Raw genomic sequence first — 12,960 nt, forward strand, 5'->3', positions numbered from 1 at the left:
AGATTTATTTGGTTTTTCGCCCTCTGTGCTTTTTCGTGTGAAGACACCGTCTATTTTTAGTTACAACTTTCATTACTTACGGCAGATCTACACAATTCAGAACTTACAAACATTTCTGAACAAGCATGCAAATGTAATTTGTATGTTTGCAATTGTCCAGCAGTGACAAAGGAAGTCTTTAAAACTGTTTTGTAGCCCATCTTTACCTAACACTCATTCCTGACCGAAAACTCCGCACCCTGCATAACACTGTTTTCCCCTTCAAGCGCCATTTTAGAATTCTACAGCTTAGCTAACTTTAAAATATTGAAAAACAGGTTTTTGAAACAAAAATATTAGCAGTATCGTTTAAAGTCATAATTTTGTAAGTTCTCAGTCGTAACAATGACCTTACAAAGAAATTCAATTTATCATTTAGTAGATTGCTGACTAACATTTTACTAATTTTTTGGCCATTCTTCACACATTGAAATGTCGCTTGATTTTTTTCATTATTTCCAAATCAAGAAAAGGAGCATTTTTGAAAATTGGAATCATCTGGTAAAATTCCTATTGTAGTATGAATACATTTAAACACAATAGTTGCTTGTGAAGTTTTGTATTATTGGGCAGGACTGGTTTGTACCTAAATATACCTAATTGCTTGATTGATTGTATGTTGTTTTGCGTCCCGTTTACCATATAGAGACGTAACCATATTCTGTTGAAGGGCTTCAAATTGTAACCTTCGCAGTACAGTTAAGGCAACACAGGAAAAAAAATATGGTAATGAGGTCATAATGAGGTCTGACGTCATGAACAGTTGCTCCGCCCTGATTGATCCATTTATGGAAATAGAGCTCAAAATAACTTTTTTCCGGTGTTTACAAGAATTTGTAATAAACGGCAATATTTTCATGTTTAAATAAAAAAGAATTAGTGATTTTCTCGTATATAAAATATCATGTCTTTAAAATAATTCTCTTTTTAATGTGTCGTTTGGCTGCATTCGGCTTCAGCCAAGCGCTTGCACTCGATGACATGGAATGTTGTTTACATCTAAAAACGTGGCGACATCAGCTGAGATTTGCAGTGGATTTACATGCATTAAGCAGGTTATCTCTAGAGAACATAGGGATAACATGTGAGACAAGGCATCGTTTACCCCTTTAACGAGAATATGAGGACAAAATATCGGAAAATAATGGAAAACATAGACATCTGCACCAGCTCAGCTCCGTAGATCCAGGCCAGGTATGTATGCGCATCTATACGTAGGTAAATGTGTAGATCTACAGTATGTAGACATGCTTTTGTTAACATCAAAGAAAAAAACCCGAGTGTGTGTATGTTCATTTAGATGTACACAATCAGTGAAAAACTGTAATGCAGTGCCTTGTGTGTAACCCCCCCCCTCCCCCATCCCCATACAAAGTTGCACACTGTCACTGTTTAGAATTATTAAAATTTAATTTCACTAAATATACACTGAGTTCAATTAGTTCATTTTCTTTGAGACTATATGACTTTTGTGTAGTAATGGAATTCATCAGTAACACACATTTAACCTAGGGTAAATTAAATAGATGTTTTTATTGTTTCCGTCAATGATTCACTAAGCCTAAACAAGTAGTTATGTTGTCTTTTGATAAACAAACATGCTACACAATATACAAAACTTATCAGTATCCTTATGTTGAAAACATAGAACCTCTGCTTCAGATCTATGGTTGTAATTTCCTAGAATTTCTAATATAACGAAAAAAAAATATTCATTTTTTGTTTACATTACATGTACATTAAAAATATTCATATATATATAATACTTTTATCATTGTAGCTGGCAAGAGCTTCAGGCTAAAAGAATGAATAAATAAAAAATACATCAATTTCTCCACAGGCCAGGGTATGTATACTTCTAGAGCATTTCACATTTTTTTAAGTATGCATGTGCTATGTAATTTTGTTTTTCATTTTGGTAAAGGCGAAACTCAGAATTTTTTTTTTAATTTCCTTTCAATAATCTCAATGGTTCACATTCTGATAAAAGTTTTGGAACACAACTTTTTCCATTTATATGAATAACATAAATTCACCACAGTATACAATGTAGCATGATTAATTTTTTTTTTTTCAAAATATGCCATCTTATTCTACAATGTATATTTAGTAATCCCATAGCATATTACTGCATGTATATTGTGTTGTAGGCCTAGCCATTACCAAAAAATTGGACCAATGGATCCATTTAAGCATGCAGCAAGTCAAGCAGTTAATCAATCATAAAAGGAAAATGGTATGCATAATATCTGCTATAAACCATACAGTATTCCTGGCAAGATTATTGAACTGTTTTAATAATAAAACTATCAGTAGAGTCGCAATTAAGTACAGTAAAACTCGGTTATGGCGAAGTCCTACGGACCTGTTAATTTAATTTGCTATATCCGCAATTCCTTATAACCGTATAACGAATTCATAAAACCATATAAAGCGAATTCGCAATTTGCATGTTTTCCTTTAAGTATTACTACCAAATATGTTAGGGAAGCAAATATTACAAAAGATACCTTCGATAACTAAGGTTTTATTGTGAACTGAATTATATATACAATTCCATGAACAAAAATAAGTCAGTTCAATTTATCAAATTTTGAGATCTTTAAAAGTTTGTCTTAAAGATGTAAATTTCATTATATTTAACCTCAACGGGATCCACAATCAGTTCGCTATATCCGTAAATTCGTTATATCAGAGTTCGTTATGCCCGTAAAATTTTACAAGGATTTGTTAAGAATTTTGCCGGGGACCCATTAAAAACTTCGCTATATCCGTGTTCGTACTAAACGAGTTTTACTGTATATAGATATGCATTCTATGTTAAATGTTTCATTAGACAATGCATTTTTTATTTCACTTTTTAAAACACAAATTACTTTCAATAATGCTATTTCCTGTTTTTCTCATATTTTCAGAATTCATTTTATCTACATGAACATGAAGTGATGGAAATAATTTGCACCTGTCCAGTTTTCCTACAGTCTGTCTTTGAATTCGAAGAAAATGCTTCTTAAATAAATTTTCTAGATAAATAATAATTTGACTTTTTCATATATTTACTGTACAGGTGTTGATATTGCTATTAAGATTTGAAAATCTCAACTTACATATATATTTTTTGTGGAGGGTATCAGTGTCAATCAAGATCATATTTCCAGTATGTACATTGTGTTAATCTGATTATCAATAATAGCACCAAAAACAGGAGACTAATGATCCCCTTTATTGATTCAAAACAGGATAGGGGACCACCATTTGATTCTAAGGGGGAGGGGGGATGCTGGCAAGTTTTCCATGTCAGATTTTTCATGTCAAAGAAAGAAAGATTAATGTTTATTTCCGATCAATAAGATGACAGACAGATTATTTATTTCCATTTTCATTGAAAAGTCTAACAATCAAAAAAAAATAAAAGGGGGGGGGGGATCACTAGTCTGCGCCAGATTATTATTTATTTCCTCTCCAATCGTGGACAGATTATTTATTTTCAACATTTTCAAGGACAAATTATTTATTTCTAAGATCTGCCAGCCCCCCCCCCCCCCGCCCTCAGAATACAGAATTAACAAATACAGGAGTATACCCCAATCCTTTCCAATTACTTCCTAACTAATAATTAGGTTTAAATCCTCTAAACAGTAGGAGGTCTAATTGAAAGCCATTGTAGAATCTTGTTTGCGGAAAAACTTTTTTAACACAAGTGTATGTACCATAGGCGTCTGCAACAAAGTGAAAGTGGGGGGGGGGGGGGGGGGGTAATTGAAAGGGGGGCTAAACCAACAAATAAACATGATAAAGGTAAACTCCAATTTTAAATGCCTATGTTATGTAAATAATTTGCAAAATTAACGATGGGGAGGGTAAGCCCCCCCCCTTGTTCCGACGCCTATGCATATAGTAAGAGAGGGGTATATAGATATCTAATTAATCATAGACGTGTGCTATATTTTTCATAACCATTTGTGTTTTACATAAATAGTGCGGCAATATTTAGACCTATTTGTGTTTAATCCTATATCCACATCTTTGAGGAAATGCGGGAGGTTTGAAAGACGTCTTTTAGCATACATTTTATGTATACAATGTATAGAGAACGAATACACAAAGTAAAAGAAATGACAAGGATTTTTATGCAAACCGTTTTGATTTAGTAAAAATAGAGTCCAAGCCAGTCTGCACATATTTTTTTTAAATTTACGAGGTAAACAAACTATATCAAGTACTAAAGATTTATCTCCCATGCTGGGTCAATGATGCGTTTGAAAATTATAATTAGATTGACTCTTCCAAGATTTCAATTTTCAATCAAAAAGTGCAAGGGCAAGGCGTCGATCAAAAAAGTAGGTTTTTATTTTAAACTATTTATTTTATTGCATAGTTTTAAAAAAATTGATGCTCATTTCTTTGTAATCCTTTACTTAATTTATAACTCCCGTTGAAATTAGGAAAATACCCTATTTTTCATACTCTACCGTCTGTTTTAGCTGAATAACTTAAATATTACGGAAAACTAACTGAATGAGCATCACTTTTTTAGAAAGTATAGATACCTAAGGACAAACTAAAATGTTGCGCAGTTAATTTTTTGTTTGTCTTGCCCTTACACTTTTTGGTTAAATTTGACATTTCATTTTTTGACCTAAAATCGGAACCCACGTGACCCCAGAGGGTCACATGATGTCAAAAAATACCGATGTGAAAAGCGATGGACATACTCATCAAGATAACATACAGCTATTCTAACTAAAGTGTCTTGCTAAAAAATAAAACTGTTCAACATTAAATGTATCGGATTCAGTGAGTTTTTATAGAAAATGTTGCCTTTACTGTACTGCGTTTGCTCTGCACTTACAGCCATTGAACAGTTATGAATCTTCATCGAATCAACGCTTGCCTTGACACTGGACCTCGGTTTTTAGGGTCTCACTCGAATGACCCGCCACTTTCACTTCAAGGTACCGAGTGCATGGCGAGTGAACAGTTGCTTCTCAGTTTTTATCGACTTCAGTCAGTCTCGGCGAATAATCGAACTCGTGACCTCCCGATCACGGAGCGAGCGTTCTACCAACTGAGCTTCCTTGAACGGTCTAAAAATATATATTGACCCATTGTTTAAAAAACAATCTATTTTTCTCTTTTTTATGTATAAGTTAATGCAACATTCTCAAAATTTCTCATACCAAGAATTAACATAAACAGAATAAGGTTTCACTTGATTAAAAAACTACTGACCCTTTACCAAATCACTCTGGTTGGTTTAAGTATTAGTCTCAATAATCTTTATATATGATTGTCAACTGTCTTTAAAGTGAATATTTTGGCAAGATGGCCAACGCGTTACGCTAACCTACAGTTATATGTTTATTAAAATTATTAATTATGGAAATTAATTTCTATAAAGTTTTCCTTTTAAAATAAGAGCAGTGACCCTGTAAAAATGACGTTAGATACATTTACATTTGCATTACAAATAATCACAGATAGGGGCCGGTCACATAATATGATTTTACTTAACCACTAGCTAGACTCTAGTATACAAAAAGGGATCGAAAGAACGTCAGCTTAAACTGGATCAAACTGAACAAAAAAATCCCTAGCTTAAATAAATCATCGATCCCTCTTGTTGCCTTACCATACCAATGGAGATCGTGATCTGCATAACTTATAATTTATACTTTCTTAGAAAGCTTCCTTCTAAGATTGAACTTTTCTAGGACAAAGGTTCTTGAGAAGACAACACAAGACAACAGATGATCAGGAAAACAGTTTTTCCCATTCAGGTAAGCTAAAAAAAATACACATTTTTTAAGGTCTTCCGCTCAGGCGGAAGACCTTCTACTGATTCTGATGGTTAAGATTATTAGGGTCTTCCGCTTCCTTCGGAAGACCCTACTGTTATTCTATTGTTTCTTATTATTCTTTTTTTTTCCTGCTCGATTTTTGACAGGCGATTTCTCAAAGACCTTTGGACTGATTTTTATGAAACTTTCAGGGTAGATACCTTGTAGTAAAACCTATGTAAACCTGTTTTCAATTTTTTGATGCATGCCTTTATTTGTGAGTTATTGCCCTTTAATTGATAATTTTTGATGTCTCGTTTCCACTAAAAATCTCAAGAACGACATAAGATATTTACACGAAAGTTGGAGAACTTGTAGCCAGTACATTGTAGATGTGCACAACGATAAAATTATAAGCTGATTTCTTAAAGTTTGGAAGCTATAAAACGGCAAATTTTAGTAATTTTTTTTCTTTGAATTTTTGCTACTTTTTGTGTAATAACTTTTGAACCGAAAATAATTTGTTAAGAAATATAATACAAAAGTTGTGTGTAATTACGAGAGATTTCATATTAGATTAATGAAAAGTGGCTGGCCCCTATAATTAGGGGTTAATAGCTCATACACGTTTTTTCTGATAGCTAAAAATATTGGTATATTATGAAAAAGTTTGACTCAAATAATTTCAAATTTATAAAATCTTGTCATTTGATATAAAAAGAAATAAACTTCAAGCTATATTTAATTGTTTTTTTAATAAAACAAATATGTGAGAAACCTTTCAGGTACAAGTTGTCTACTATAGCCAGCCAAGCCTTTAATGCATGTGTGCAGTTTTAGTTGATGCATCTGAAAAACATAGTTTTGATTCAGTGTTTCTCTGTTTTCTTTTTATTCAAATAATTTTAAAATGTGGTGATGTACACAACAATAATTAGGCCCTTGTTTAGAGGATTTTTTCAGGGTCTGTTGTTTGTAAACAACGCGCGGCAATTTGGGAAATAGGAAGGTACTAAAGACGGGATGTACTAAACATTGATTTGACCTGATTCAAAATTGTCTGTAAATATTCCAAACAATTGAATTTTTGTATAGCATAATGCGTCAAAGTCATAAAGTCTTTACATAAGTAATTTAAAATACTCAATATTATCATTTGATTAAAATTTAAAACGTCAGGTAAATAGCAGGTCTTTAGTATATCCCGTTTTTTAGTGTGCCCCTTCGAGTCGACGTCAAAATTGATCAATACTTTAGGTGACATGATTTGTAAAAGATGTCATAAAAGACTTACTGACGCCTGACTGTAGAAGTAAAATTTTAAATTTGCATTTGTTTTTTTCGCATTAGCTGTGATGCGAACACAGTTTGATAACTTTGATTCTCATTAATTTGATTCGCATTAGTTTACTTCGTGATAATTTACTGCAAAATAAACTCTCTTTGTGAACAGGGTAATAGACTCTGAAGTCACATGATGTCGTAGTGTAAGTTACTAAGTTTGGCCTACATAATATTGGGGTGCAACAATACACCTACCCCACAGTATGATACGTATCACAGTATTCAGTTCATGATACGTATCATGGTACGTGACATATTGTTTTGAAAAAGTCAGAGGTTTGTCATCATATACTTTAAACTCAAAAGTTTTATCAAATGTTCATTAAACTAACACTGGGAAAGTGATAACATCATTAGACCCGTTAAATATGAGGCTGCAAACAGGTTTAACTGCCATGTCTGCAGTTTCATTGACCTAATGTTTCGTGCAAAAGCCATTTTAAAATTGTAAATGAGGAACTAATTTGGATAATTACGGACCGATTGAACCAAACTGTGAATAACAGTTTGAGGTATCGTGAACCGAACCATGGAAAAATAAACCGCGTTATACCTTCAAACGGTTTATCGTTGCACTCTTACTACATAACCAGTCTAAACCTTGAATATAAGTGCTGATTTTAATGTCAGAGCAATGTTTTTATTCACTTTTTATCTCAATTTATCCATTAATTAAGGTGAGTTTATTTTTTGGAATATTTTGGTAATTAATTCACTGTGGGTCCAAAGTTAAATGAGGAAAAATGTATGGATCAACGTGCAAGTCACAATCTACTTTTGCCAAGGTGTTATCATAAGAGCTCGCATTATGAGCAGGGATTTGTAATGCTGTCTGGACTTGCTATAAATAGATGTTCTCAAAAAGTCTTAATTAATATCATTCTTTATTGACAAAAAAGGACAAATATTGCTCAGTTAAATTGCAAAAGAAATTTGTTTAAAAAAATTGAAATAATAGAAAGTTTTTTTTTTGTATGATAAGACTGCAGGAATGGTTTGTTTGTTTATTGGCGTATCAAACATTTTTCAGTTATTTTATGGTGACACCACTTGGGATAGTATCATCTGCAAATATAGACTTGTACTCAGCACTTTTTGCCTTTGAGAAGTATGGGATCCTTTTTGTGCCATCACCTACCGTGACACAGAATCTTGGTTTATACAGTCTCATCGGAGTAACCTGTCTCAAGCATTTAGCAATTGGATTGGAACCTGCGACGTAAGGTTCAGCTTCTTACTGATACTTTAATTGATAATATTTATTTCAGAATTTCACTCATTCACATATAAAGAGATGTTAATATATACTGCTGAAAAGCATCAATTTAGACCTTTACTTAGAACTCAGGGTCATTGTCCTAAGTAAACATGCACTGCCAACTGTGTTAGCGAGACAGCGTGTTGTGTGAATTCCTGTTAGCGTGACAGTGTGTTGTGTGAAGTCCTGTTAGCGTGACAGTGTGTTGTGTGAACTTGCGTTAGCCTGACAGTGTGTTGTGTGAAATCATATTAGCATGACAGTGTGTTAGCGCAACAGCGTGTGGTGCCAACTTGTGTTAGTGAGACAGTGTGTTGTGTGAAATCATGTTAGCGTGACAGTGTGTTGTGTAAACTTCTGTTAGTGCAACAGGGCGTGATGTGTGAACTCATGTTAGCGTGAAAGTGTGTTGTGTGAATTCATGTTAGCGTGAGAGTGTGTTGTGTGTTAGCGCAACAGGGTGTGGTGTGAACTTGTGATAGCCAGACAGCGTGATGTGTGAACTCATGTTAGCAAGACAGCATGTTGTGTGAACTCGTGTTAGCCTTGCGGTGTGATGCATAAACTCGTGTTACTGAGACAGCGTGTTGTGTGAACTCATGTTAGCGTGACAGTGTGTTGTGTGAATTCATCTAAGCGTGACAGTGTGTTGCCTGAACTTGTGTTAGCTAAACAGTGTGTTGTGTGAACTCGTATTAGCGAGACTGCGTGTTGTGTAAACTCGTGTTAGCGAGACTGCGTGTTGTGTAAACTCGTGTTAGCGAGACTGCGTGTTGTGTAAACTTGTGTTAGCGAGACAGTGTGTTGTGTGAACTTGTGTTAGCGAGACGGCGTGTTTGTGAATTCGTGTTAGCATGATAGTGTATTGTGTGAACTCGTGTTAGCCTGATATTTTGTTGTGTGAAATTGTATTAGCATGACAGTGTGTTGTGTGTTAGCGTGACAGCGTGTGGTGCGAACTTGTGTTAGTGCGAAAGTGTTTTTCAGTGTTGTGATGGCGAGCTGTGTGTTAGCCTTATGACGTTTTTTGTGTCGGTAAGATGGCGCGTTTTTATGAAAGTGGCCCTATCTGGACACGCCTTGTTATGATTCATCAGTTCTCAGATATTCAGTGAAATACCGGTATTATTGTCACCATGAAATCAGCATTTACAGTTGCAATTACCTAGTAGTTAGTTATTATAAAATATTGCTTTGCCAGTTATAAAAATTATTGTGTTCCAATGATGTGAAGTTACAGTGTGCTAGCATGTTAATTTCAACAGACTGCCACTCCAATGCAACTTAAAACAACACGCTGCTGTGTTAACATAAAACAAAATATCATGCAAACACAACTCTAAACAACCTGTTGAGTGTTAGCTTCACTGTATTTTGAATTCAGTGTGCTGGCATATTATTACTGACATACATGCTAGCACATTGTCACCTCGTGCTAGTATGTTGTCATAAATACTCTAGCACATTATCCTAAACCCGCTAGTGCATTATTACTTTGCACTTGTATGTTGTCTTATTAGGGGATAGCATAAATGACTGCCTTAATTGGTGTAAACTTCTTTTAATTGATGAAAGAGTACTTTTACAAATTATACACAGAAAATGTGACATCTAAGAACTCAATTTGATAGTCTAATTATCTCAAGAATTGCACATTTTATTAGTCAAAGAATTATAAATTAAAAAATTTCAATTTCTTTTGGATAGGTGTGACTCATCTGAATACTGAATTTTGATACCAAGCATGACCATGATTTGCCAGAAGATCATCTGTTTGGATGTGACATGGAATAAACAGCAAAGTGAAATTAAGTCAAGTTTTGGTTTGTGAAGACAACTTTTAAACACACTGTGTATCATTTTTAAATTTTGATTTGACAACATAAATCCACAAATATGAACATATCAATTGCTCTCAGTTTTTCAAGTGAAATAGTTTTTGTAACAGAAATACATGTACCAGTAATTACATTGGAATAAATGTTATTTTTATATATAATAATATTTTGTTTGTGTTGCATGTTGACCTCTTTATTAAGGTCTTCCCTTTCAAAGTTTAGACTTACTTATTCTAATGATTAAGATAAAGATCCTCTGTCTTCAGCAGGAATATAAGATCTTGTAATACATGTATGTGTATTTTTACAGTATAATGTTAAACATTGTTATTTTGATGCATACAACGAAATAAAGGCATGAACATGTGTATGATTCCAAGGAATTCAGTACATAGGACATGTACATGTAGTTTTCTAAAACAAGATTGAAGAGATGTCCAGTCGCATTTCAATGTCAACTGCAAAATTGTGCCTGTTGCATACTTATTAGCCCATCTGAGCTAAAGGAACCAGTAATTTTTTTTCTTGGCACAGAGCATCCTTAGTGTAGGGGATTCAAATTATACTTATGCAGGGCAATACCTTCAAAGAGATTTGTTTCTTTAATACTGTAAATGTATTATATTTAGCTTGTACAATATTTGGTGGAAATTGACTTTTGAATAAGTTAGCGTAGATTTTCTTATTTATGTTTATGTACAAGACTTTTAGCTTTGTACTTGATTTAGTGGTTGCTGCATTCCGCCAAACCGCTATAAAAGAATACACAGCCATATGTAATATGTTCACAATATACCTTTCAAAGAATTTTACACTCCTATTGAGGTACCACCAGTTGCTAGTGGAAAGCTTCAAATTCGAAACATACACAACACATTTCTGTGCGTTTATTATAAAAGTATTGTTCTACTTACTGATTGCAAACAATGGAGATTGTTCATCATTATTATAAATACATTCGGATTTTTTGATTTATTATATAATTTGTTTAATTTATTTACCTAGTTATATTGTATTTTAAATGATTTTAAAGCCATTTTTAAGATGGTAATGTAGCAAAACACTTATGTTTCTGTAGTATGACACGTTTCACAAACATAATTGCAACAAAGATGATATATATCCGATATCAAAAGTCATAATATTGGAAGCTTAACTGTTGTGGATACGATTTCAAGAATGCTGTTAGAGAGAGTACCCTTTAGACCTCATGCTCACACCAAATTAAAGAATTCAAGTAAGGGTTTTTGAGACAAATCGAAAAAGAGAATGTTAGCAAAGTTGACAATCTAGACAGAAACATTTAATCTTTTGCTTATCGCTAGGAAGGAAGACCCACTCGTTGCTTTGCAACGAGCTTTGCTCTAGTTCCTATTATTCTTTTTTTTCTTTCCTAGACGCCAACTTTGAGACCTCGTAAGTTGCTACTTTCTTAAGGGATTGTGCTAAAATTTTCAGAGATTTTAAACGTTACAAAACTCAATTAGAATGTTTTCAGAAATTTCAAAAGTCCCTTTCCGCTTTCGAGTTATTTCCCTTTAAATGAAAATGTGGTACTGTTTGTTTCCAGACAAAGGCTCAGAAACGACAAAAGCTGGAGCAGAATGTCTACTGCGTTTAAATACTAGAAAAATTAAAAGTTGTGCACATCTGTTTTTCTTTTTCAATTTCTGCGCTCAAAACGGTGCTAGATAGGGGTCAAAAATGAGAATGCCTAAACGCAAAAAAAATTACATATATTTCCTTATTTATCTTTTAAACTAAAAATAATTTGTTAAGACATGTTTCACAAAAATTGTGCATAATTTTAAGATCTATCATTAGTCATCATGAAAAAGGGGCTGGCCCCTCAAATTAGGGTTCAAGGGACCTTGAAAGACTTTGAAAGTTTTTGCTTTATAACTCAACAACGGTAAATTTTTCGATATAGTTATCGATATGAAATGGGTTCTTTAACATCTTATTGATCTCATGAAAACGTTATTTTGCTCGAATCATGTGTTATTAAATGAGCATAAAACTTTATAGTCCATGTACAGGTAAGTGATTTTATACGGCAAGTGAAGAAGAATCTTTAATGCGTACGCGTATAACATGTGTAACTGAAATAAACTGGATAAGAATAATATACTTAACTAAATTGAATGCTTAAGTAAAGGAGAAAGGCCGAAAACTGTCCATTCTGTGAGAGAAAGAACTAATCGAGGGCCGTAGGCCCGAGATTAGTTCTTTCTCTCACAGAATGGACAGTTTGAGGCCTTTCTCCTACTTAAAACATGATTCTCTTTGTTCTAAGAATTTAAAGAAAAATGTGAAAAACAGGTAGCACACATACAATAAATTCATTGTTTACAGAATGGACAGTTATAGGTAAGCTTGGGGTGCACAACAATTTGTTGAATAGCCATTATGTATTCAGAATCAAATGACAAAAGGTCTTTTCTAAAGAATGGACAGTTACAGGTGGATTTTGGGGGATGGTAGTATTTATATAAGAAGGCAACTCCTCAAAATCAGTTTATATTTTGCGTTGTAAAGGCAAACATGTTTCCCTTTTATGGAGATCTGGAATATATGACAGAATCGAAATCGAATTGAAACAAAAATATGCACAAAACCAGTGATATTTTGACCTGGAAACAGAGAAGAGGAAGCGTAAAAGAAAATATTATCCAAATTTTGATCTCCTTAAAACTTCGAC

At 33.6% G+C, this 12,960-nt stretch overlaps 1 long non-coding RNA gene across 1 annotated transcript; it reads left to right on the forward strand.

Annotated features, from left to right (window-relative positions):
- Positions 1-842: 842 nt before the first annotated feature.
- Positions 843-2,241, forward strand: LOC134261656 (uncharacterized). Its single transcript, XR_009990859.1, has 3 exons — positions 843-1,233; positions 1,820-1,885; positions 2,190-2,241. It is a non-coding gene; the product is annotated as an uncharacterized LOC134261656 (long non-coding RNA).
- Positions 2,242-12,960: the final 10,719 nt, after the last annotated feature.

The sequence above is a fragment of the Saccostrea cucullata genome, unplaced genomic scaffold, assembly GCF_032062105.1.
Source record: "Saccostrea cucullata isolate Sc308-1 unplaced genomic scaffold, CSIRO_AGI_Scuc_v1 ctg12382, whole genome shotgun sequence".
Classification (NCBI taxonomy): Eukaryota; Metazoa; Mollusca; class Bivalvia; order Ostreida; family Ostreidae; genus Saccostrea; species Saccostrea cuccullata.